The sequence below is a fragment of the Xenopus laevis genome, chromosome 1S (genome assembly GCF_017654675.1).
Source record: "Xenopus laevis strain J_2021 chromosome 1S, Xenopus_laevis_v10.1, whole genome shotgun sequence".
Taxonomy (NCBI): Eukaryota; Metazoa; Chordata; class Amphibia; order Anura; family Pipidae; genus Xenopus; species Xenopus laevis.
Genome location: NC_054372.1, coordinates 28,449,030 through 28,470,303, shown reverse-complemented (window position 1 = coordinate 28,470,303; position 21,274 = coordinate 28,449,030). Strand labels below are relative to the sequence as shown.

The window sequence follows — 21,274 nt, the reverse complement described above, 5'->3', positions numbered from 1 at the left end:
TTTAGACTTTACATGCCCTTTAAGGTGAACCGCCCCTATAAAGTACTCAAAGGTGAACAACCCTTTAAACAATAAGTGCAGGGCTCCTTGACACTTTAAGTGTGCTATGATATGTAGCTCAGCAACATCAGGAGGGTATTTGACTGCTCACCCCTGTAGAAGACTTGTTTGTTACCTCTACCCATCATTGCCTGTATGGCCATCTTCAGTTTGTATTGGTGATGTGAGTATTTTGCATTCACTAAAACTACATTTATCTAGAATTTTATTCAGGCCCTTATATTAGGGATGCTAAAATAATTCTATGAAACATTTGGAGAGATCAGTAGGCTCCCCCAGCCCCCATCCATCTGACAATGTAGCAGCAGACAGAAGAAGCTGATTGAAGCAAAGGCCGTTACATAACATTAAATAGAGTCTTAATCAAGTTTGGGCCCCTGGTATTAGCAATGTGACTGATTGAAAGGTATTTTGTTTCTTGGAGGAAGAAGAGCCAATTACGGAATACAGAGGTCTTGTCTTAGACACCACAAAGGGGTCATAGGGGAGAGCAAAACAATTCCAGTCTTATTCAATTGCTGGACACCGCTGAGTGTTGAAGTATTCGAAGAATGTGTTGTTACCAGGAACGGGCTCTTGGAGAACATCTGATTGACTGGCACAATAAATATAAATCACTGAAGGATCCAGTAATGCAGGTTATTATTTGTTTTTTACCCATATGTCAATAGCAGTTTAAGCTATAAGAGACTAGCATGGAAACACAGGAAAGTTGAGGATTAATGTCAGCTATAAATATAGGTATGGGACCTGTTATCCTGAATGCTAGAGACCTGGGGTTTCTGGATATGGGGTCTTTCTCTATACTTTAAAGGGCTGGTTCACCTTTAAGGTAACGTTTAGTATGTTATAGAATGGCTAATTCTAAGCAACTATTATTTGCCTTTTTCTTGCCTCTTTTCAGCTTTCAAATGGGGGTCACTGACCCCATCTAAAAACAAATGCTTTGTAAGTCTACAAATGTATTGTTATTGCTACTTTTTATTACTCATGTTTCTATTCAGATCCTCTCCTGTTCATAGAAGGGAAAGTTGTGCTCACCACAATTTTTTTAAAACCATTAGGTGCAATGAGGCTGTGACCACAAAATAAATATAGACAAATACAAGAGTACAAGGAGTGGGGAGAGCTCCGCCATCGACTTCTCTTTTTGTTAATAGAAATACAAGAGTCCTCTGCACTCAACCCATTATCAATATATTTAAGACATTGAGACATTTTGAATAGAATTCATAATGAATTAGATGCAATTTGAGTGTAGGACTGGCCAGATATGGGATGACTTTGACGTAGTTGGCCAGTTTAAATATATTGCAATATATGGACAAACAATCCCTGTTTTGTTTAAAGGGTAAGGCATTTTTCATTAGCAGTATGCACAAAATGTCTCTGTCTTAAATATATTGATAATGGGTTGAGTGCAGAGGACCTCTTGTATTTGTCCTCTCCTATGCATATTCCAGTTTCTTATTCAAACCAGTGAATGGTTGCTATGGTAATTTGGACCCTAGCTACCATATTGCAGAAACGCCAAACTGGAGAGCTGGTGAATAAAAAGCTAAATCACGTGAAAACCACAAATATTAAAGAATGAAAGCCAGTTGCAAATTGTCTTAGAATATCAATTTCTACAGTACATCATACTAAAAATTAACTCAAAGGTGAACCACCCCTTTAGGGTAAGTGCACATGGGGAGATTCGGGGAGATTTAGTCGCCTGGTGACCCCCGATCTGCCTTCCCCTACCTTGCGGTCGGCTATAATAAGAAATCGCCAGCGCAATGGCACTCGCGGCACTTTGATTTCTGATGTCGCCTGAAGTTGCCTCACGAGGAAATTTCGGACGACTTCGGAAATCGAAGTGCCGCGAATGCCATCCCGCTGGCGATTTCTTATTACATCCGGCGGGAAGGAAGAGGAAGGCAGATCGGGAAGATAGTTGCCAGGCAAATAAACCTCCCTGAATCTCCCCATGTGACCTTACCCATAAGTCTGCTAAAAGTCGGCTGTTTCCAGATAACAGATCCTATACCTGTAGTGTGTTATATGCTTGGAATCAACCTCCAGTGGACCGAACAAGTGAAAGAATACAGTCTAAGGGCTCTTACACATGAGCGTTTTTACCTGCGCTCCCCTGCGTTCCGTTTTTCGGCGTTCAGCCGCAGGGGAGCGCAGGAATAGACGCATTTAATTATTTCAAATGGGGCTGTACTCACACAGGCGCATGTAGGCGCCGAACGCAGGTTGAGACGCAACATGCTGCATTTTTCCTGCGTTCGGCGCCTACATGCGCCTGTGTGAGTACAGCCCCATTTGAAATAATTAAATGCGTCTATTCCTGCGCTCCCCTGCGGCTGAACGCCGAAAAACGGAACGCAGGGGAGCGCAGGTAAAAACGCTCATGTGTAAGAGCCCTAATAGAGAACTGAAATAAGCATCATTTCTTCCCAGTTAACAAATAGACCCTGTTCTCCCCAACTACACACCCTCTGGTCTGATTATCTTCCCCACACCTCCTAGTCCTGCATCTGGTACTAAGCACCTGTGAGGTTGTGGGTTTGCATTCATATAAGCTGCTCTGGGCATGCCCATGATGTCAGTGGTAGGGGAGGGAGCAGAACAAATGGAACAACAGAATGCAAGCAGCTATATGCAGTATGTATAGGGGTAATTAGTGCACTAGGTATTGCATTAGGTAACAAACAGTTCATGCTCAATACACAGTTTAGGGGTGGGTTCAGATGGTCCTGTGTATCATGTGGAAGGTAGAAACTTCAAGACAGGATCAAGACACCATCAGTGGTGCAGCTATCATCATATAAACCCTACTTCAGTGTAGTTCTGAGAACCCCCATCTTGCAGGTTGGTTCCTACTAAAAAAGGGGTATTTTATCTGTTAGGGATTTTAGTTTACACCTTAAATATGATGTTGTTTTGGGCGTCTTTTTTTCTGCATAGTGCTGTGCCGGTGCTTTGAGCATCATTCTGAGCTCAGCAGTAAAATCATTAATCCATAATGCAGATTGCAAGGGATTAAAGCTTTATACTTTTTTTCTGTGCTGGAACAAAAAACTAATTGCTGAACTAGAAATGCTAATTTTTTTAATTAACAAAAAGGCCCCCTAGTAGTCTTGTTCTGTGAGCTTTTCTGCCTTTGGTGACTGATTTACTTCATTTTAGCACGAGTTAAGGTGGCCATACACGGAGAGATCCGCTCGTTTGGCGATGTCCCCAAACGAGCAGATCTCTCTCCGATATGCCCACCTTGGACAATATCGGGCTGATCCGATCACGGGCCCTAGGGCCCAACGATCGGATCCTAACGGTGGCCTTAGGGGCGGTTGGATCGCGGGAACGCATCAACGAACAGATGCGGCCGCGATCCAACGGGATTTTTAGTCCCATCCGATCGAGATCATCTCTATCGGGGAAGCCCGTTGGGGGCACCCATACATGGGCCAATAAGCTGCCGACTCGGTCTGTCGGCAGCTTTTATCTGCCCATGTATGGCCACCTTAAGAGCCCTAGAGCTGCAGAGGAATGGCTGGCTGGAGTGTGGCTTAAAGGGGTGGTACACCTTTAAAGTAACTTTTAGTATGTTATAGAATGACCAATTCTAAGCAACTTTTTAATTTGTATTCATTATTTATTTTTTATAGTTTTATGGTTATTTGCCTTTTTCTTCTGACTCTTTGCAGCTTTCAAATGGCGTCGCTGACCCCTTCTAAAAAGCAAATGCTCTTTAAGGCTACAAATGTATTGTTATTGTTACTTTTTAGTACTGATCCTTCTATTCAGTCCCTCTTCTATTCATATTCCAGTCTCTTATTCAAATCAATGCATGGTTGCTGGGGTAATTTGGACCCTAGTTACCAGTAGGGTTGCCACCTTTTAAAAAAAAAATTACCGGCCAGTGGTGGGGGCGGAAAATAAAGGGGCGGAACCACGGGGGTAGCGTCGCAAAAGGGGCGGGGCCACCGCCTGAAGCCGACGAAAATGTAAGTTTTCATCGGCGGGCAAGGGATTTTGTAAATGGTATTACAAATTGCCGGTAAATTTGTAATACCGGCCCCGGCAGGTGTTTTACCGGCTAGGCCAGTAAAATACCGGCCGGGTGGCAACCCTAGCTACCAGATGTTTAAATTACAAATTGGAGAGCTGCTGAATAAAAAGCTAAATAACTCAAAAACCACAAATAATAAAAAGTTAAACCTATTTGCAAATTGTCTCAAAATAATCTCTACACCATACTAAAAGTTATCTCAAAGGTCAAGTCAAGTGGATTTTATTGTCATTTCAGCCATATAAGTAAATACAGTAGATAGTAGAAACGAAATGGCGTTCCTCCAGAACCCCCTGGTGCTATACAACCACCCTAGTACACAGTCATGCTGGGCAAAGTGGACATTTCAGTTCCTTATGAATATATTAGTTGAACAACCCCTTGGTGGTGTCAGACGAGGCTACTCTCCCCTAAATGCCTTGCCGCCAGCTAGAATGTAAATCGCCAGCGGGATGGCACTTGGGTCACTTCGGCTTTCCGAAGTCGCTCGGTTTCCTCGTGAGGCAACTTCTGGGCTTCTCTGCTGCTATGGTCAACTACCCATCACTCCTCCCTCCACACCAATTTGCTGCCCCCTTGAGGCAAAAAGTTGCACAATTTGAATTGACACTCGATTTTGACGTGACTTTTTGTTGACCAAATTTTTTCGAGAAATAATTATTGGTAAATTAAGGGGATTCGGGTTTGGAGAAAAAGTCGAGTTTCAGTAAACCGGCCTCTAAATATGGTTTGATGTATAGTGAGTTGTAGTTTTGCTTTGGGTGGAATACTAACAATTAGCTTAGGCCAAGAAATCACCAGTTGGATATGTGGGAGGCTTTGTGTGCCACAGAACGACAGCTTTCTTTTGCTCTTTATTCTTAACTATAACTGGCTGGGCTGCAGAACATTAAAGCAATTCTATAGGATAAGTTAGTTTTGAATTGGCATTCAAATAATGAGCGCCTACAGCTATTCCTCTCAATTTTCAGTGTAATTTCTTCTTTAGGAACAATACAATAAGCAGTAAAGAACTTAGATGGAGCGTTCTGCTGTGCAATTCTGTCTAATAGAAGCCCCATTGTACCACAAGCATCGTGCTGACATGCACATTCCTTCAGGTGCAGCGGGGCAGATGGGAGATGCAGGTGCACACATTACTGCTTGGTTTTCCCGGCATTGTGCCGAACAGCTGTTAATTAACTCTTGCATTGCTCAGTAACCTCATGAATGGCTGTGGGGCTTGTTAGGGGCACTGGTGCCATACAGACATGAGCAAACAATGGCAATTGCTGAACTCAGCACATCCCAGCCAACTAAGCAAGGCTAATTAATTGTTAATCTGCAACATATCCACAATATTGACCCTACTGAATTGTCTATAAATACAGTGAACTTGTGTGTTTTTTCTATGGCCAGTTTGTCAGGCAGAGGTCAGCAGAAAAAGAAATATAATGTCTGGATGTTTCAATATCTGGCTGCTTCAAATAGAGTAGGATTGGGCTGGGACTTGTATTGCTTGCAGTGTGCATGAAAGCACTATAAGGGTACGGGCACACGCTAAGATTTGGGGAGATTTAGTCGCCCAGCGACAAATCATCTCTTCTTCAGGCCACTTATCTCCCCAAAAAGCCTTCCGGCCGGCTAGAGTCGAAATCGTCAACATGATGGCACTCGGAGCACTTCGTTTTCCAAAGTCGCATGAAGTTTCCTCGTGAGGCAACTTCGGGTCGACTTCGGAAAACGAAGCGCTCAAAGCGATTTAGATTCTAGCTGGCGGGAAGGCTTTTTGGTGGAGATTAGTCGCCCGAAGAAGAGGCGATATGTCGCCAGGCGACTAAATCTCCCTGAATCTTTGCGTGTGCCCTTACCCTTAGTGATAATAGTTTCATGGATTATTACTATGTCTTGCCTTTTGCTTTTCTAAAAAGACTTTGGCAGTATAATTAGGCAACTGTTAGTACCCCATCGGAAGCACAATGACAATTGTCAGCTTGTCCCTACAATTCTAAACAAGGGAAAAATGATGACAATTCTCAGATGGCAGTAACCACTGGAGTGGAAAGATTGCCAAATTTATTTTATAACTTCCCTTTCTATTTAGGCTCTCCTATTCATGTTCCAGTCTCTCTTTCAAACCACTGCCTGGTTGCTGGGGTATATTGGATAACAACAAGATAAATAGTTCAAAAAGCACAAAACATAAACAATTGCAAATAATCTGAGATAATATCACTGTCTGCTCTGGCTCCTGAATTGTGAAACCATGGACTGATCCCAGGACACACATTAGCATGCATGGGAGTAATTCTGATCTACTAACCACCAGACAGTTTCATTCTCCAGAAACTGGTGTGTTTGCAAATGGCTCATGGTAAAGGATCCTGTCTATTAAAATGTGTACACAGTGATAATGTGTGTTTGGCAAGGTTCACATCACATTAAGTTCACATCAATAAAAAACTTGCCTGAGAAGCATTTTTCCTAATACTTTACACTCACTTCCTTCTCCAGTGACCTTTTCGTCCCTGGGTAATGACCATTTTATTTATCCAGCTCTGTAATATGTATATGAGAGGCTTTATACTGTGGCTGCTGAAGGGGAACTTTGTAATACTTGGCTGGATAGTCACAAAAATGCCATCTGTAAAATGGAACATATTACAATAAACTGTATATACAGTACCTACATGTTTAAACTGTATAGGCTATTTCATATAGTTAATATTAAAGGGGTGGTTCACCTTTGAGTTAACTTTTAGGGGGTTATTTACTAAACTCCGAATGTAAAATTCATGAAAAGATTTTTTTTTTGTAATAAAAAAAAAACACAAATTTTTCGGAATTTATTAAACCCAGAGAATGGAAAAGTCAGAATCTGAAAATCCAGCATCTCAGACTTGTCGAGGTTGCAAATAAGTCAATGGGAGAAGTCCCAATGATTTTTTGATGTGAGCTGGGTTTCGTGCAATCTGAAAAAATGGGGAAAATTAGATGAAAAAATCAGAAAAAATTGTGAAAATCTGATTTTTTCCCAAAAAGCAAATTTTCGGGAAAATTCAATAATAAATACTGAGATAAATTCGGACTTTGATAAATAACCCCCTATGTATGACATAGAGAGTGATATTCTGAGACAATTTGCAATTGGTTTTCATTTTTTCATATTTAGTATTTTTGAGTTATTTAGCTTTTTATTTGGGAATATTCAGCAATCATGGAGTTTCAGCAATCTGGTTGCTAGGGTCCAAATTACTCTAGCAAACATGCATTGATTTGAATAAGAAACTGGAATATGAATAGGAGAGGCCTGAATAGAAAGACGAGTAATAAAAAATAGCAAAAACAATAAATGTGTAGCCTTACAGATGGGATCAATTATCCCCCATTTGAAAGCTGGAAAGATTCAGAAGAAAAAGGCAAATCTTTAAAAAGCTGTAAAAAAAATAAAATAACGATGACCATTGAAAAGTTGCTTAGAATTGGTCATTCTATATCTTACTAAAAGTTAACTTAAAGGTGGACCACCCCTTTAAAGGGCATGTAAAGTCTAAAATAGAATAAGACTAGAAATGCTGTATTTTGTATACTAAATATAAACACGAACTTACTGCACCACAAGCCTAATCAAACAAATAATTTATGCTTTCAAAGTTGGCTACAGGGGGGTCACCATCTTGTAACTTTGTTAAATATCTTTGCAAGACTAAGACTATGCACATGCTCAGTGTGCTCTGGGCTGCTTAGGGATCGTCATAAACAAAGCTGCTTGAGTTCTGCATGGCTGGGAAGTAAAGCGGGGGCTCCCCCTGCTGTCCATAAGTATTTTTTTTTTTCACCCTCAGCAGTTAGGGACGTTCTGACAATTCCTATTCACAGCAGTAAACGAAGGGAGAAATTCACTGCATACAGTCAGGTTTCTTATAAAAACAGTACACATTTTTTAAATATATTGGAGATTTAATTTTTGCATTAAAGAAAGTAAAAATGGGATTTTATGTGTTTGCCTTTACTTGCCCTTTAAATACCAGTTCCTAATAGATGGTGGAGCAATAGAGCAAACTATTCTTTATTATTCTTACAACAGTTGCTATAGAACCAGATACAGGTCCCTCAATTTGGAAAGCAGGGACTGTACACGGAGCCTCATCCCAAAGGGTTGCTTTTGCAGGGATAGGGCAGTGCAGGACCTGACCAGTAGTTTAGGAATCACTGATTAAAGGGTTTGGCAATCATTAGTCTTAGGGGGTTATATCCGAATTATTTAGTCTCAATATTTTCTGAAAAAAAAACTCAGACCAAATCCGCACGGGGTTTTTTCGGCTTATTTATCAATACACTTTCCTGAAAATTTTGTTTGCAGGAAAAAAATCTGAAAAAATCGTGAAAAATATGAATTTTTACAAATTGTTTTGAAAATCCACCCAAAAACTCAGATATTTTTGGATTTTTGCCCGAAAACCCCCAGATTATTGCACGAAACCCAGCACAGATCAAAAAATCTTTGGGACTTCTCCTATTGACTTACAGTATATGGAAACTCGGCAGGTCTGAGAGGCCGGATTTTCGGATTCAGACTTTTTCCATCCTCGGGGTATAATAAATTCCAAAAAAATAGATATTTTTTTTCCACTAAAAATTCAGATTTTATACTAAAACAAACACAAATTTTTTGGGTTTTTGGCATTTGTAGTTTAGTAAATAACCCCCTTAGTAATTAAACTTATAGATATAGCGGTTTAAGCTGTGTTTGCAAGCTGTGTATAGATAGGATGAAAAAAATTGGGTTACAATCGCCATTAATTGTCTCCATTTGTCCCTTATTTATCTTTTGGGACAAGAAGTTTGAGATTCTTCATTTCCAAAGGCAACACTGAGCCAGTAGTTTGACAAAATAGGGATGACTCCACAGGCGATTTTGGCACGATCAGACGCACTGCGCAAAAACGCAGGCATCACGACGGATGTGAAGGAAATAAGGTAAGTAATAGAATTGTCGAATGGTGTCGCAGCATTGATCCGACACGACTGACAGATGCAAATGCTGCGTCTGCATCCGACAGTAGTCGCGTCGGATGAACGCTGCGACTTCATCCGACATTTCCATCTATTACCTTATTTCCACCGCGATGGATCGCGCCGCAAATCGCCCATGGAGTTCCTCCCATACTTGTAGTGTGAAAGAAAACATGACACCCCCCCCTCATAATTAGTGTGTGACATTGGTCAAAATAAATGACTTCCTATCTATTTACACTGCAACAACCTGTAAATAGAAAAGTATGAAGAAGCATACATCTATATTATTGCTTTACTACCTTTAGTGCATCGTAAAAACATAATAATGATGGAAAAACTTTATACTAGAGAAGTTTAAAAGTCAGCGTAACATTTCGGCTGAGAACACTTATACTATGCAGGTTGCAGTAACCTTTACAGGACACTTTGTTTTTCACAGACTGATCTTTATTTACCCAAAACACACACAGCATTAAGTGGTTTGGGCTCTGTGCTTTTAGTAAGCAGCTAAATTAGTACTTCCACTCCAGCACAGAAAAGAGAAAAAAGCATCTATTAAAAATCTGTTATCCGGACACCCATTATAAAGAAAGCTCTGAATTATGGAAAGGCTGTCTCCCATAGACTCCAATTCATCAAATATTTAAAAATTATTTCCTTATTCTCTGTAATAATTAAACAATACCTTGTACTTAAACCAAACTGAGGTACACTATATTTAATCTTTATTGGAAGCAAAATCAGCCTATTGGGTTTATTTAATGTTTATATGATTTTCTAATAGACTTAAGGTATGAAGATCCAAATTATGGAAAGATCCATTATACGGAAACACCCAGCCCCCGAGCATTCTGGATAACAGGTCCCATACTTGTACTGTTATGGAAAAATTAATATACTATATATGATAGAAGACACATTTCCCATCATACCATTTACTTCCAGCTGACGCTTGTCAATCCAATAAAGCCATCTTGTGGTTGGCTAAAAGCTGTACCCAGTGGGGGTATAAATATATATATATATATATATATATATATATATATATATATATATACAGTATATATATATATATATATATATATTGATAAAGGTCTTAGATTTAGACCGAAACGTTGACCGGCTTTTTTTTAATGTAAATTAATAAAAACGGAATTTTAACCTTTTTGGTAAATCCTGGTATGCATCTTCGTTCCTACATAGTATATATATATATATATAAATATATATAGAATAAGAAGGATCAGCACTCACTATATTGATGTGAAGAAAAATTCAGTGCATGGTTACTAGGTTCATTTTGCACCTGGCAACCAATTTTTTTTTTTTTTTTTTACAGGCGTCAAAAGTGCCGGCCTTTAGGGATGTGAACAATGCAGCAGCTTACTGTCTGAATTTTAGATTTTTATAATGCAGGGGCCACAAACAAATAATTTATGCTTTCAAAGTTGGTTACAGGGGGGTCACCATCTTGTAACTTTGTTAAATATCTTTGCAAGACTAAGACTATGCACATGCTCAGTGTGGTCTGGGCTGCTTAAGAATCGTCATAAACAAAGCTGCTTGAGTTCTGCATGGCTGGGAAGTAAGGCGGGGGCTCCCCCTGCTGTTCATAAGTATGATTGTTTCCCTGCTCAGCAGTTAGGGACCATCTGACAATTCCTATCCACAGCAGTAAATGAAGGGAGAATGTCACTGCATAAAGTCAGGTTTCTTATAAAAACGGCACACATTTTTTAATTAAATTATATTGGCGATAGGTTTCTTTTTCATCAAAGAAAGTAAAAATAGGATTTAATTTTTTTGCCTTTACATGCCCTTTAAACAAGGAAAGCAGTCACAGCAGGCAGATTCCATGTAGGGGCAACACCAAGGGGGGGCGCTTCACATGCCACATCAAGCCCATGGGCTGCCAGATGACCACACTATAGTACAGGATACACTATGTAAAGGCAAAAAGTACATCTACCACTGAAAGGGCCCCATGGCCAAAAAAATATTGAACCACTACATTTGTATTGTGTTGCTGACTGTTTTTTTGAAGTATCAAATGAGACCGCTCGTGTGCCATTTTCTGTTCCCCATAGCTCTTGGGATTTTGGATTAAGAGGCTGTGCAATGGGAAGTCCGCTCAGATTTCATTTTGCATTTAGGTTCAGTGGACCATAAAATCCATGGTTTTTGCTCTTAAAGGAGAACTAAACCCTAAAAATGGATTTAAAATGCCACATTTTATATACTGAATTGCACCAGCCTAAAGTTTCAGCTTGTCAATAGCAGCAATGACCCAGGACTCCAAACTTGTCACAGGGGAGTCACCATCTTGGAAAGTGTTTGACACTCACATGCTCAGTGGGCTCTGAGCAGCTGTTGAGAAGCTAAGCTTAGGGGTCGTCACTAATTATCCAGCAGAAAATGAGGTTAGCCAGTAATATTAGATGATGCTACAGGACTGATTATTAAATTCTGATGCCAATTGCACTGGTTTCTGAGCCACCATGTAGTAATTATCTGTATTAATTATATCAGCCTTATATTGTGACATTTCTATTTTATGTGTACTGTATATTGTGAGAGGGTCCCTAAGCTCAGTAAGTGACAGCAGCACAGAGCATGTGCAGTGAATCAGCAGAAAAGAAGATGGGGAGCTATTTGGAGACAGATCTTTACTGCTCAAAGGGCTGTGGTTGCCTTGGGATGGTTACTTTAGTTAAGATTTCTTCTTTAATGCCATTATCACTGCAAATTCTACAGCTCTTTTGGTTTGAGAATGTAACTGTTTAGCCAAAAAAGGCTAGCAGACAAAATGTGTTTTTTGTTACTTAACTTTCCATTCAGGCCCTCATCTTCCAGTCTCATTTAAATCTGTGTGGTTGCTATAATTTCAGCTGGAGTAACTAAATTAAAAGACATGTAAAAACATTGCAAATTCTCAAATACCACTCAACATGATAACCAAAAGTTTAGGTAAACAACCCCTTTCATTCAGAATTTTTGGGCTTTGAGCTACCCAGTGGTCACATTTATTGGATGGCACATTACTAAAAATGTACTGTATACTGGAATGCCCAATTTGCCATGTACCCCACAGTTATTCTAGTCACTTGGAACCCGTGTAGTTCATAATTACAATAAGGAGCTTGATACACAGGATATTTAATATATGAACTTGTCATTAGAACATGTTCAGTTAATTCCACATAAAGCCCAACACAAGCAGTTTGTTGGGTTAATGTTAAATTCAGGCATACAGTCATTTTACGAGTTAATGGTGACCATAACATTGAGAAACTTGGAACCAAAAATCACAAGGTACAGAAAGAAAACAGCTTTGTTACAATGCTTTATTGACATGGTTTATACATTTCATACATTTACAACTGTAGAAATACATTGTGTAGTGACTGATTTTATCTTCACTTGTATAGTAAATGGTAAGAGCACTTCACAGACATTGGTAAAAAATCATATCAGTCCATGCTCCAATGGAGCTTACAATTGACTTCCCTAACATATAAAGGCAGTATAATGGCTGCAGTACTCACTTTTAATAGAGAAAATCATCCTAATTAAGCCAGATAATCTGACCGACTATAATTAGACTACTATTGGCCGTTACGTCTTTGGTGCTATAAATGCTGTACTTTTGCACAAGTCTAGATTTATACTTCAAAGGCTAATGTCTCACTTGGCAGATTTCTGCCAGAAAATTCACATTTTAGCATTTAATTAGTAATTAATTTAGAACTGAATCTGTATTTAGTGTTCAGTGTTCTCTGCCAGCTGTGAAATTGCAAGTCTGACATTAGTCTTAAGCTGGCCATAGATGTTGAGATTTTTAAAAGATCAGATCCTGATCGTGAGACCACGATCTTCTCAGAACGATTGTACGAATTAACCATCAACTAAAAAGACCAATTTGCCAGGAAAACAAAGGGGAGCTGCCTGCTTGGCCCTGCAAACATAGATAGATTGCACTGGGACTGACAGATTTTTTTGACCTGGCTGATCCAATTTCCTGACAGATGTCGGCCAAAAAAATCGTAAGATGTACGATCGTTCGAATCCTACTAACTGCACATTAATTTCGAAGGATTGGTCGGGGGTTCCCTAAAATGGATCGTTCGGCAAGAAGAATCGTCTCGTCTATGGGGAGCATTACTCCTAGCTGCAGCAATTTCCACTACTGGTTGCAGCCAGAGGGAAAAAATGTTATGTTGAATTTGACATTAGATGACAGTAAAGTGTATGTCACTTATAAACAGGGGGTTTTGAATCTGGGCAAACCTATGGCAACCAGTGATAAGCACTGTACATATAGGAACAAAACTATCACAAGTAGCTGCATTTCAACTCAATGAGGAAACTGGTTCTTTGAGAGACTTACCCGACACTGTTTCACATCTATTTTGGTTACAATCTCAAAGTAATTCAGATCTTTATTTTAGTTGGAAATGTTTAGAATACAAGTCAGATATTACATAAGCACATTTTAAATAAAGGGACCTATGGATAGAGGAAAATTAATTTAAAGTAGTTTTTGGCTAATGGCATATTGCAATGTTTATTCATTTCCCCAAGACTATAGACATGGTGTTATCAGTCTGAGTATTTTTGCAGGCCGAGAGAAGCAGATCTGCTCAGTGTCCCTGTTCCATTGATTTGAAGGAGATTGGCCTGTGTGCGGTCACACATAGTGGAGCTGATGCAGAGGTCAGTGTGTGACCGCACACAGGCTGATCTGATTCAAATCAATGGAGCAGGGGCAATGAGCAGATCTGCTTCTCAGCCTGCAAAAAATACCCCAACTGACACCATCATGTGTGTCCATAGCCTAAGTCTCTGCCATAATAGGGGCCCATAAACAATTTCCTTGAATTTCATTAAAAAAATATACCATAAAAGTAGGTTTAATTAACAAGGGTGCAGACTAACATGGTTGCCACCTCACCCCTTTAAAACCTAACATCTAGAATCCAAAGCCTGCAAGGATAATTAGCAATTTATTTATATGCATGCTGCAGACTGAACTGATTTAGGGAGTTACGCCATGGTGCGGCTCAAGCAGACACGTAGCCATGCGACGAAACGCAATGCGACGCTGCATGCTGTGTTTTCATCCGACAGTCTGATAAATGTAGTTCTTAGCCTGCGATTTCTCATTCAATTCCTGTAACTTCAAAACATCAGACACATTGCATGCGGTTCGTCAGATGGCAAAGGGTCGGCTTGAGCCGCACCGTGGAGTTCCTCGCTTATGTGCAGCCATGCATCAATGAATTGTTAATTAGCCATTGAGGCTGTGGATTCCATATGTGTTTGGTTGTAAAGGGGTGAGGTGGCAACCCTACTGACAACCCATTCCAGGACAAATATGGTTGGATACATCACAAGATGACTTTTACCCAAGCACTGCTGACTTCTGCTCTTTTCTGCATCCACTACTTTAATTTCAGAAAACAAATGGAGGCTCTGCACACAACCTGTGAGACAAGAACAAAATATAAGACTTTGCATTTATAGGTGTCCTCTAAACTCTAACTTAAAGATCTTCAAATATTTTGGAGATACTAATTAGCCAACAGCAATGAATAAAGTGGTACAAAAAGCCATTGATCGTTTGAGTGCAACAGTTAGGTCAATGGACATACCAGTGACACTTCAGTACTGGAGTTACTAATCCCTAAGACCCATTAACCACAGCAAGTGTTAAAGGTAGAAGAAAGGGTGAAAGGATAAACACATGCATTGCCAGTAACTAGACTTTATAAGCTTGTATGGCTCCCGACAGGATTCAGAGCAAAAACTTCCAGTTTGCTTTGAGTTTTAGAGAGCTCTTTAATATACCCCCCTATGTTGGCCACTTAAAGAAATGTAGTCTTAAAGTGGGCAAAGCTAAAAGAGGGGATGTAAAAGTGCTACCCAACATTATTTTTAATCAGAAGCAATAAAGCCATTTGTCAAAGAATTACAGGTCGGTTTGGCAATAAGGTAGATAATCATAATTATGAGGCAATTTTAAAGGGATTGTTCACCTTTAAGTTAACTTCTAGTATGTAAATTGATATTCTGAGACAATTTGCAATTGGTCTTCATTTTTTATTATTTGTAGTTTGAGTTATTTAGCTTTTTATTCAGCAGCTCTCCAGTTTGACGTTTTAGCAATTTGGTTGCTAGGCTCCAAATGACCCTAGCAACCATGCACTGAATGGAATAAGAGACTGGAATATGAGAAGGAGACGCAGAATAGAAAGGACTACTAAAAAGTAGCAATAACTATACATTTGTAGCCTTACAGAGCATTTGTTTTTAAATTGGGCCAGTGACCCCCATTTGAAAGCTGGAAAGATTTAGAAGAAAGCTGCAAATTAAAAAAAACTACAAAAATAACAGCCAATTGAAAAGTTGCTTAGAATTGGCCATTCTATAATTTACTAAATGTAACTTAAAGGTGAACCACCCCTTTAAATATTTTATGCACATTTCTAAGGGAAAATGCCATAACATTTCCAAATATTGCACCATTTCTAGAAAACACTATGTATTGGCAAATAACTAGTTTTTCAGTTAGTGAGAAAACAAAACATTACCTATGCTGGATGGAAGTAAGGCCCCAGGATTTCATCTTCAAGGAGCCTGTGGAGGAAATTGACAACATTAGAATTTCGCTTTTTTAGAGAGGACATTCTAAGCAAAACTTGTTCAAAAACTCAGTGCCAATGATTGGCCCTTGACATGTACTTCTAGAGTTAAAAGACTTATCATAATGAGGCTAAAACTTGAGTCAAAGCAGATCATAATGAGGCTAAAAATTAAGGAAGAACAGTCAGAGCAGAATTGTTACTTTCAGCAAGATGTACATAGCTCAGTCACATTTACTCAGGTAGATCTCAGCTGGACAGCATGTACCTCACGACAGGATACAGGGGAAGAGATTAGCCTCTACCCCTGTGTTTTAGTGAGGACATATTCTACCCCCCTGTGTTAGCCATTGCGATGCACCACGAGAAAGCTTCGAATGGACAGTGAAGGGGCTGGATCAGTGACAACATTCTCACACAAACAACCAACATACATCAGTGTTCAATAAACCGTAACACAAGGCAGATCAGGAATTATATACAGTTGGGGTTATGCCAATATCAGACATGTATGTGATGAGACCTATTTGAGGTTGTGCAATATCAGGAGCAAAGTTTGCACCAGTTCTTAATCACCTATAGCTAACAATCAGCAGGTAGGATTAAAAGGTTACCTGTTTAAAAGCACATTTATCATCGGTTACTACTCCAGCAAAAACTTTGGCTTTTTATCACATAGGAAGGCTAGTCTGCCCAGGAGCAACAACAGCTTTAATTTAAAACACATTACCCAATAAATGCTATAGTGTTCTAGTGTATCTGCCAATTGGTTCCTATAAATGCCTAGACCTTTAATCGTAACACCTTTGTTTATACAGACACATTAAAGGGGTCGTTAACTTTAAGAGTGATATTCCGAGGCAATTGGTTCATTTTTTAATATTTGTGGTTTAAGTTTAGCTTTTTATTCAGCAGCTCTGCAGTTTCAGCAATCTGGTTGTTATTAAGGATGCACCAAATCCACTATTTTGGATTCAGCCAAACCCCCTGAATCCTTTGTGAAAGATTCTGCCAAATACGGAAATACCAGGGTAGGAAGGGGAATTTTTTTACTTCCTTGTTTTGGGATAAAAAGTCTAACGCGATTTCCCTCCCCACCCTTAAAGGAGAAGGAAACCCCCAGGGCGCAAAACCTCTCCCCCCCTCCCTCCTGGCATACCTGTCACCCTGGGCAAATGCCCCTAACTAGTTACTCACCCCTCTGCGCAGGTCCAGTCCACGGAGTTCAGTCGCCATCTTCTCCCAGGCGCGTCTTCCTGCTCTGATCGGCGTCTTCTGGCGCAGTAGGAACAGTTACCGGTACAGCTCTACTGCGCTTGCGACGAGTGTCACAAAGTTTTCAGATTTCACTTTGTGACATTCAGCGCATGCGCAGTAGAGCTGTACCGGTAACTGTTCCTACTGCGCATGCGCCAGAAGACGCCGATCAGAGCAGGAAGACGTGCGTGGGAGAAGATGGCGACTGAACTCCGTGGACAGGACATGCGCAGAGGGGTGAGTAACAAATTATGGGCATTTGCCCAGGGGGACGGGTATGCCAGGGGGAGGAGGGAGGGCAGGCAACACAGGGGAGGGGTTTTGCGACCAGGGGGTTTCCTTCTCCTTTAATTTGAATATGCAAAGCAGGATTCTGTTTGGCTGGGCAGAACGATTCGGCCGAATCCTGCTGAAAAAGGCCAAATCCCAAACCCTGGATTTGGTGTATCCCTAGTTGTTAGGGTCCAAATTACGATACCAACCACGCATCAATTTGAATAAGAGACTGGCATACAAATAGGATAGGACCTGAATAGAAAGTGGAGCAATAAAAAGTAGCAATAGCAATAAAGGTGTAACCTTAAGGGCAGACACACGGGAAGAAGTTAGTTACCTCCCCAAAAAGTCTTCCCACCGGCTGGAATCTAAATCGCTGGCAACTTCAGAATAGTTCCAAGTGCCATCCCACTGGCGATTTAGATTCTAGCCGACAAGTAGGCTTTTTGGGAAGATTAATGGCCCGAAGAATAAGCGATCACTAATCTCCGCCAGTAGCTTTGTGTGCCCCTGCCCTAATTTGTTTAAGAAGGCCAATTGAAAAGCGGATTATAATTTGCTATTCTATCACATACTACAAGTTAAATGTGACCCACCCCTTTAGTTACATAAAGCACAACTGGGATGGGTAAGAATAATGACTGCCCTAGACAGTGCCTTAAGCAATTGCTGAAGATAAAATGGGATGTGGAAGATAATCGAAATAAAAATAACGGGTGTCTGACAAAGCATTAGTGTTTTCTTTGGCCTGTGGCCTCAAAGGGTTTTAACGTGTCAGATGAAAAAGCCTGGAAGAGCAGCCAGGTCAGGGGACACATAAAACACTAATAGGGAGGCAATGGCGGCTATCACGTGGCAGTAAGAGGCAAGGCCACATGTGCAGATTAAAGGCCCTACACGGACGATAGGATTAAGGAGCCATATTCATACTAAACTATACAATAGGCCTTTCATTCTATACCCGAGAGATTCGGAGACCAGAATAAACGCCTGCTCTGCTGCTCTAATCTAAACCAGGCCCAGGAGGTCCGGAACAAATCAAATAACACCAGGAAGTAACCCTGTATAGACACAGCAGCGCTACAATAACCTCCGTAATAAGGATTATTTCTTGTTAGCAACGAAGGCCTTGCACTGCACACAGAGCACAAACAACTTCACTTACCGCCGCCAAGTAGTTAAAAAGGAAAGCACTTCCCCTCTCGCCCTTACTTAAGCGATATGAAATATCGCGAGACCATTCCATGACGCTGCATTCGCACGTGATCAAGGAGGCCGCGCAAATCGAATTGGAAGCGTAACTGCGCGTGCGCAGAAAAGTTTCTCAGTTGACGCTAGGCAGATTAAAGCTGGCCACTGACGTGTACATTTTATCCTATGTCAGGCTAAACTTGTGCGTTGCAATCTTCCGACCTGCAACTAATGATTCATATTGAATAAAATAGTAACAAGAGCAAATTAGACGACGTTCTGGCCGTGAAATGACGTTCTGCTATTGTAGTAAAGTTGTGTCCCACAAATATTAGTGGCAGTCGCCCATTAATGTAGGCAAAACCTGCAGAGATATCCTGACAGAACCATACAGAACATCATCAGGAAAACCCATGCTCCTGCGTGCTCTATCTTAATGAATAAGTATACAGACTTGTCTCCTATTATATTCACTTATCCCAAGAGGCTGCAGTCACACCTCAGTGCTGCCCATATATGGGGCAAATTCACTAACCTGCGGAAATTCACCAGTGCCGGCTTCGCTCACATTGCCATACTTAGCCAAGCGTAGATTCGCCAGGACAACGCTAATTCACTAAAATCTGAAGTTGCGTCCAGGGCGCCGAACTCTGGCGAAGTGGCACTAGCGTAACTGCACCAAGCGAAGTTTCACTAGCGCTGGCTAATTTGCATACGGCGGGAAGTTAAAGTTGAATGGACGTATATGTTGCAGCAAATACATTACACTACACAAGTCCAGGGAAACCTTAATAAAATGAAATAAAGTTGATATATTGCCCTACACATGAGCCTAGTGTATAGTTTATGTGCCATATGTTAGGAAATGTAGGGGGGAGCCCGGGTACCCAAAACATTTTATGGACCTTTGCAGCCTATCACCCTGAAAAAGTTAAAGACGCCAGGGTTTTTTTTCAACTAAAAATTTAAGAAGCCCTGTACATTCCATTGCACTTTGCCTGGTCTGAGCTGGCGAAGGCAAGTCTGGCGGAACAGGTAACGTTGAGTAAAAGGCGCATCTTAGTGAATTTGTGAAGTAACGCTCTTTCGCCAGAGCGTAACTTCGCCTGGCGTAAGAGTCCGAAGTAGCGCTAGAGTCTATCTCCTTTGCTAGCGAAGTTACGCATGCGCCGGTTAGTAAATCGGCCAATACCCGAAATGACGTCACACTGGTGAATTTTCGCTAACGTTAGTCACTTTAGTGAATTTCCCCCATGCTGTTGCCATTGTCCCCCTCGTGGCTCATTCCTCAGCCCTCCCTCCTCGGTCTTCAGTACAAACACTCTCCAGCCTCAGCCCTCCTTCCTCAGACAGTCACAGCTCCTAAGCCAGGCTGATGGCTGACGAGGGAGGGCTGAGGACGGTGAGCTTTTGTACTCAGGACCGAGGAGGAAGAGGTGAAGGCTGAGGAAGGAGGACCCAGGACTGCAGCCTTTCAGGATGGATGAGAGAAAAAGCAGGCGATGCGGCATTCCTCTGCTTTAGGAGATCGCATGCAGGAGAGTGATTTCCCCTGAGGATGTCCTAAAATGCTTTCTGTATGGCTATAAATGTAGAGATCTGCTCGTTTGGCGATGGGCAGATCTCTCCCCGATATGCCCACATTGAGGTGGCCGATATCGGGATGATCCAGGGCCCAACGATGGGATCATAATAAAGATAATGCGGGCGGTCGGATCACGGGACCACATCAACAAACAGATGCTAATCTAAACATGACTCCCGATCAGAGTCACAAGGCTTACAATAATTCCAATAAAGATAAAGATTGCACTTATGAAAAATCAAATTTGTTTTATTCTATAAAAAATAAACAAAATCAAGACAATGGCCCTACGCGTTTCGCCCGTAAGAGGTCTTCATCAGGGGAAAAATATCAAAAACAATACAGAGGCTTTCTTTTACCGTTTTTGCTCATTGTATCGTTTTTGATATTTTTCCCCTGATGAAGACCTCTTACGGTCGAAACACGTAGGGCCAATGTCTTGATTTTTGTTTATTTTTGATGGAATAAAACATATTTCATTTTTATTCTGAGTGTGCAATCTTCATCTTTGTTGGAATTATTTTCAAACATTGAAGCTTCTCAAGAAAGGGAGAGATTTTAGGTTTAAGTATAGAGATTATGCATATTTGTAACTGCTGTGCCTACCCCATCAAAAATGCAGCTACAGTTGTATCGTACTTTTTTCCGTACCTCATTGGCCAGCCGAAAATGCCACATGCAGACATATGTGACCATGTGACCAATGCACCTAAAAGGGAGGCAGGACAAACATAGATATCAACAATGGTTGTTTGTTCTGGAATTGGTTCTGGTATTCTGGGTTCAACTGCCGATTCTTTATTATGTTGCTGTTACCAGAAATGGGTTGAACATTTGTCACTAACATTATCTCTCTTTGTGGTGGGATTTCTAATTAGCCTTTTATTTAGTTCATCATGGTATGATATTACTGGAACTTCATTTGGCATTGTTCTAAATGGGTCAAAATGATCATACATGCAGTATTAATCTCACATGACAAGAAAACTCATGAACATGTCTGGGAATTTTAGTGCTAACTACCACATTAACGACAGCAGTTCAACAAAAGCAGCATGCCAACAGATTGGACCCAAAATCCCATGTTATGTGACTACAGTGCTTATTTATGTTTATTCCCATGTTTACTATGTGCTGTCTGCTTGCAGAAATAACCAATGTCTTTCAGTCCAAGACACCCCCCCCCTGCAGAGCAACATCCAA

General features: G+C 40.7%; 1 long non-coding RNA gene and 2 other non-coding genes across 4 annotated transcripts; all 3 read right to left on the bottom strand.

The window, feature by feature from the left end:
* Positions 1–12,451: 12,451 nt before the first annotated feature.
* LOC108706589 lies at positions 12,452–18,568 on the bottom strand. 2 transcript variants are annotated; one of them, XR_001934115.2, is made up of 3 exons: positions 18,461–18,568; positions 15,712–15,757; positions 12,452–14,604 (listed from the first exon to the last, which is right to left on the bottom strand). It is a non-coding gene; the product is annotated as an uncharacterized LOC108706589 (long non-coding RNA). The 2 variants fall into 2 exon arrangements; XR_001934114.2 differs by lacking the exon at positions 18,461–18,568 and having other exon boundaries at positions 15,712–16,756.
* LOC121399588 lies at positions 14,895–15,014 on the bottom strand. The gene has a single exon (XR_005965161.1). It is a non-coding gene; the product is annotated as a small nucleolar RNA SNORA26 (small nucleolar RNA).
* Positions 16,023–16,147, bottom strand: LOC121399589. The gene has a single exon (XR_005965162.1). It is a non-coding gene; the product is annotated as a small nucleolar RNA SNORA26 (small nucleolar RNA).
* Positions 18,569–21,274: the final 2,706 nt, after the last annotated feature.